Genomic DNA, 6,387 nt, shown 5'->3' on the forward strand with positions numbered 1-6,387 from the left:
ATATCACACTAACACACGCTACTCGCTAAGATTAAATGACGTTACCTCGTTATCCGAGTCCATCGACGTTTGACAGATAGCAATTAATTAAAGTTAATTGTAACTAGTTCGATATCAAGCTTATAATTGTCTACCTGTTCAGATGACGCGATATAGATTCCCATTTTAAACTTTGAAATACTACAAAGGCATATTTGGCATTGTTTGAAACCTTCTCATTCGAGTATTTAAGTTTCAACTACAATACGAACTTTGTTTTAAATACATAGATCTATATTTAATCGCAGAATGTGCATTTGTAAGACCAGCGACACGCCTGGTATGTATTTAAACGTATTTGCTCAATTGCAACAACCTTCTCGCCACAATAACCCACAAAAGAGAAAATGTTCGAAATGCATGTTTACCATGTGTAACATGAAAGAAACCGTATCATGCATATTCAACATACTCGTATATAAAAACTTTAATGAAGGCACATCACTTCGAATTAAAGCGAGATGTTGATGAAGAAGTGTTACAATGTCAACTTGCAAGATAATTAGACCTTCAAAATCGTCTGTTGACAGAGAAATGTTCGTGAATTTATTTCGAAAACTCACGTCAGCGGCATAGTGATCAAAGCAGTGATTTTACAAGTAAATTTGGAAGTACTGTACAGTTATCAGAAAAGAGAGCAAATATTTGCTGATATACACAGAAGACATAACAATATACAGCCAATCAAATTATATGGGAACAAGAAACGAGAACCCAATGAATGAAGATAATGATCGGACGAAATAATTGCAATAGGGCATACACCTTTGTTTAATGACTATTAAATGAACTTTTGACCGATTTCAAAGTTGTGTTTGCATTGAATTTCTGGCCATGAAGTATTGACGAACATATCGCGATGTGCCAATGAACAAATGATGAGTCTATGAGTGTTGTGAATCAAGTAAAGTTTATTGAAGATCAAACATCATAACATCCAGATAGTCAATATTATAAAGTGAATAGCACAATTATGTATATGACTTAAGAAGACGTTTGACCGTTTGCACATTTGTAACACTATTTGCTTCATTTTTGGGAGTGTATTGTTCAAAATATATACTAATATTATTATAAGATAAAACGAGACGTTATTGTGTTACATTAAGAATTGGATGATTTCGGAATGCGATTGCATCTTCTTATTAGATTGGTAAATTACGCATACATGGTAAAATGGAACGAATATAATTTAAAAGTCGACTGACCTACTATATTTTGAAATAAATATAAGTTAATTTTGTCATTTAAGACCTTATGATATTATTACAAACAAGTCTAAGGTCATGTTTATTAAAGTAAACTTACCTTTGAATGTTCTATCCAACAAAGAGTTTCAGATTTTCGTTTAAATCCTTATTGTCCACGCCATACAAAACACTAAAAACTGTTTGACAAATGCGTTGAATTTTGTAATGTATGAATAAGTGTGCATGCAGCATCACTGTGCGCTTTTCCGAAGCCTCTACGATTGTCTTAAACTCTAAAAGCGTATCGCATTACCGACTGGCCCGCATAGTGCAGTTCATATATACAAAGAATGTTAAAACCGCTGTGCAAGTAGAGTGTAGAGCTGAGGAGTTCGCCGTTTAACAGAAATACGTGAAATAAAGCCTTTACTCCTCGTTCTTTAATTGCTTTTGTGAAGTAAAGAAAATATCGTTCTTTGACATAAGCAGTTAAGTAATTATCGTTGCTTTTAGCATCCTGTCATCCTGCCATCTCAGATAATCATGATTTCAACAAAACCTTGCAGGTCTTAACGCTTCACGTACATATTGATTTAAAATAATTAGGTGATAACTTTTGACATTTATCCGCCACACGTTATTTGAAGTAGGTCTTCATTAGTTCTTTTCCGATCATAACAACAAAATTGAAACACTGACACGAGAAGAAAACTAATACTATCAGTTCGCTATTTATTTAAAGATTATAATAATAAAAATTATTATTATTATTATTTAATTATTTATCGAACTATTATTATTATTACTATTATTATTATTATTATTTATTAGTATTATTATTATTATTATTATTTAATTATTTATCTAACTATTATGACTATAATTATTATTATAATCATTATTATTATTATTATTGTTATTATTATTATTATTATTACTACTACTATTATTATTATTATTATTATTATTCACATTATATGGTTCCAAAGCTGCTGTTGTTTACGATTATGTTAATTACGTTGATGATGCTGAATACGATGAAATTAACAAGAATACAAACGACCTGAAGGCAGCAATTTGCATTTACTGGTATCAATGCGTGACGCCAAAATCTACATATACCATCAACAGGAACATGTATATTTGTAGAAATTTAATGCCTCGTCATATGTTGTTATTGCCTATAAAAATGTCATCCCTTGATGTTAACAATATTGGGCTTTATGTTTATTACGCTATAGACATACGCCTCATTAGAATAAGCCGATATGGCTTGCTTGTTTATTATTGATACATTGAGAACCAATAGCTGTTTGTGTCTATACGTGCGTGCACATGGAGATGGTTACGACATACACCATGTATGACACAACTGAATGCATCTGAATTGCTTCATGATTTGACTATTTTCGGTTCGTTTAATAACTCATTTCCATCCGCTTACCCATAATTTGGTGTGTGCTTATCATGCACGTTTTCGTCATGGTCTGCTGTAAGAAATCCCAATAAGAGTTATGCAAACTAGTGAAAGTGATTTAAAAGCGATAGAAATGACGATTCAGAATACATGTTGTTGTTGCAATATAATTTGCGTATTTGTTACCTCCATCAAAACATTCAATCAAAATAACACAGAGAAAAAACTACTTGTAATAACTTCACCCAGGTATTGAGTGCATATCAATGTATATTCATTTGAATGTCATCATTAAAGTTCAAAGGCATTGCACGCAAAACTATGCACAAAATGGTGAAAATGTATGGCAAGTAATTTTAAAATTGCACGACGGATGGCAAGTTACAGTTTACCCAAGCTGTATGGGCAGTATTGAAACAAAAGTATGTATGTTAACACTGTATGTGCTGCTTTTTAAAATGATGTCACAAACACGTATAACAGTAATAACGGTGGAAAGTTAGGTACATATTCATCGTCCTTGCAAGTCATGTAATACAGCTTTGAACACGCTCGATCGGTTTTCTTAATATAAGAAAACGGTCGAAGCGATGCGGTCGCTTGAATGGTAACATTGGGCCATTCTTGGACCGTTCTTTAAGTTGTGTTGGATTGATAAAACAACTGACTTCGTAAAAGAATGGGACATGCATGTGCATTAGTTACATCACTTTATTTGTGTGCTTGCGTTATGAAAAATCCGCCTTAATGACTAAATATGTGACTTTTCATTGTCCGTTTCATATTTAAACATTTTATCTGAAATGGAATTTTCCCGAAAATTCCGCACAGTTAGTACATTTATTTACCGAAATATTGGTATTTGAAAAGACACACCAACTTCATTTTCAAGATGACGCCATCAAACGTGGGTGTTAAACAAGAACGGTACGGTAATATGAATACTAATTCTGAGTAATAAATCTGTATGAGATATGTATACAGTTTTCAAAACCTCTTTGGAATATGAAGAATATTTAGATTTACTTCCTAGACGACTGCGCTTATTTTTGTAAGTTTAAGAGTCTTTATACATGCGTTGAAAATTCAAACTGGCAGATACGCTCAGAATAACATTCCACGAAATGAACGTTATTATTTATTATTTATATAGTAATGACTCTGATTTAGAAGATGAAAACCATTTTATGTACAATGTATATGCCGCTGTTACACTGAGTTAGGAAAAAATATATATGCCGTTCATTTTATAGCAACTCATTTGTATATAAATACCACAAGTTACTAGTTTCATGTGACAAATGCATAATTTATAATGTGTGTAAATTTATCAAAGAAGCTTTTGTTAAAAGAAATACAATTCTTCATAATACTGTTCAATAAACTTCAGTACCGCTTTGATTGAACCAAAGTGTTCTTACCATCGAATATATGTAGTTGTATTTGTAGTCTTAAAAGATTATTATTTGTCATTCATTTAATGCTACGTTGCGTGACAGAGATAAACGTTTGAATTCTAGCATGAAGACGATGCACATTTATATAAGTCTGAATACACTGCTTGTATGTCTGTCTTTCTTTCTGTTAAATCAATTTTAGATAATTAAATCACGTGTCTATAGACTTTTATCTATAGACACGCACAGAAGTGAATTGTCGCAGCATTTTCACGTACTATTATAACACTTATTGTATTTTTTATTGAAATCATTCGCTTATCTATACGAATCTTATATACACTCTTAATAATCAAAGAAATAACACAACAAAACTTTTGATTAAAAAAGTACACCACTTACAACTCTTAAAGGAAATCCTCAAGTACCTCTGAAACACCCTGTTTGTCAACACTTACCTGTTAATTTGGAGTGCTCAAATGCCTTCAAAACATGACAGAGAGATTTTCATATTTAAACCGTCTTATATGAACCTTCTCAAATGCGTGTATAATATTTACGAATAACAAACGTTACAAAAGTTTCTTTTTTTTCCCACGTCTGAATAATGAAAGAAAACAAAGTGTTAACAGTTGATAACACAATAGTATTGACATTTGGTAAAATCGCAACTAATATACATTGAAAAATGACTTGTTCACAGAATGGCGAAATGATAATTCAGAAAATGTCATTAAAATCCCTAGATGATATTCAAATAAGCAAATTAACATTCGTGACTAAGAAAAAAGGTTAAAATATCGGTTCGTTAATACAAAATCGAAACTGATCAAATAAAATTAACACGTTTGCATAGTATTTCGCCGAAATTGTGAAAAAAACGTGTATTCCTTGCTAAGCATTGAAAATACGCAGGTACGTTCTAAAGCCTGAGTAGTCTATTGCTAGCTCGTGTTGGACTTGTTTAACTGTTTGTCTTGATGTAGTAATAATTTAATATTATTCCATATAATTGTTTTTCAGTAAATAAATTTCGTGACATTTTTTTTTTTGTTTTAAAGTGAATTTCGGTCCCTTAACACAGCCGCCATAAAACACGAATATAAATAATACACAGAACGTGTAATAATCATTCATACAACAATTATTTGGTTTGACACAAAACGCACATTTAAATAAATATAGTTACTCAATGTGAGTCGTTTGTCCCTTAATAAAATGGTAACATATGTATGTTTGCATGTTGATATTAGTTTTGAAAAAAACGAAGAAAGTAACAGGTCTCATTATTAGAGTATTTACATGAAAAGTAACAATAATGATTAATTAAATCATATTGAACAATAATGCACATAACCTTTATCAAAGCAGACCATTCGAACATTCAAACAATACCTAGATAATCGATTGTTGTAAAATTGTATCGTCTTGTCAATCGAACAGGTATAAGACAGGCAGACACAAAAACTGCAAATGTCACAATACTTATTTACTGATGTTTTCTTAAACAAACCACAAATCTAATGATAGACATAACAGATAACATTAAAAATACACTAGTGTATAATCGGATTATCTGCGGATTAAATATCAAAACAACGCACGCGGAGGCACAAAATATTGTTTGTATTTGTGATGAACCGCAACGAAAACAGACACCGAGGCATTGTGACATCCAACGTAACCAAGAAAAAAACGGCTTTACCACGCTGAGAATTTTGGATGATATTGCAAATTCTTGCAGGCGATTTAGTAAAAAAAACAACGTTAAACTGTAAGTATCGTGCTTTAATTAAACAAAATTCTTGAGATATGAGCCTCGTTCAGGGAAACCTGGGAATATGCTTGTGCAGTAAAGTGTCGACCTAGATTAAGCCTCTGCATTCCGCGATGCTAAACAGGGAGGACACTTTCCTTTTATGGATTTTTTCGTTTAAGTGAAGTCTGTTCTAAACGAAAATCCTTTCTATGCAAAAAGCGTTGTCGCTGATTAGCCGCTGCACACTGTACAGGCTAATCTGGGGTGACACTTTACGCTCATGCATTAAAGGGATCTTTTCACGCTTTGGTAAATTGACAAAATTGAAAAAAGTTGTTTCAGATTCGCACATTTTCGTTTTAGTTATGATATTTGTGAGGAAACAGTAATACTGAACATTAACCATGGTCTAATATAGCCATTATATGCATCTTTTGACGATTTTAAAACCTAAAAATTATAAAGCGTTGCAACGCGAAACGATTGAATAATTTGGAGAGTTCTGTTTTTGTCGTTAAATTTTGTGAAACTACGAAGATTACTTATATAAGGTATAAAATACGGCAAGTATGTGAACTCGGCGGA

The 6,387-nt window shown here is 32.0% G+C and overlaps 1 protein-coding gene across 1 annotated transcript in view; it reads right to left on the reverse strand.

Annotated features, from left to right (window-relative positions):
* LOC127845252 (protein FAM167A-like) overlaps nucleotides 1-1,471 on the reverse strand; it is a 32,434-nt gene extending 30,963 nt beyond the window's left edge. Inside the window, exon 1 of the mRNA XM_052376072.1 lies at nucleotides 1,348-1,471. The gene's annotated coding sequence lies outside the window, so the exon portion shown is untranslated. The remainder of the gene's footprint in view (nucleotides 1-1,347) is intronic.
* Nucleotides 1,472-6,387: the final 4,916 nt, after the last annotated feature.

Source organism: Dreissena polymorpha, chromosome 9 (genome assembly GCF_020536995.1).
Source record: "Dreissena polymorpha isolate Duluth1 chromosome 9, UMN_Dpol_1.0, whole genome shotgun sequence".
Classification (NCBI taxonomy): domain Eukaryota; kingdom Metazoa; phylum Mollusca; class Bivalvia; order Myida; family Dreissenidae; genus Dreissena; species Dreissena polymorpha.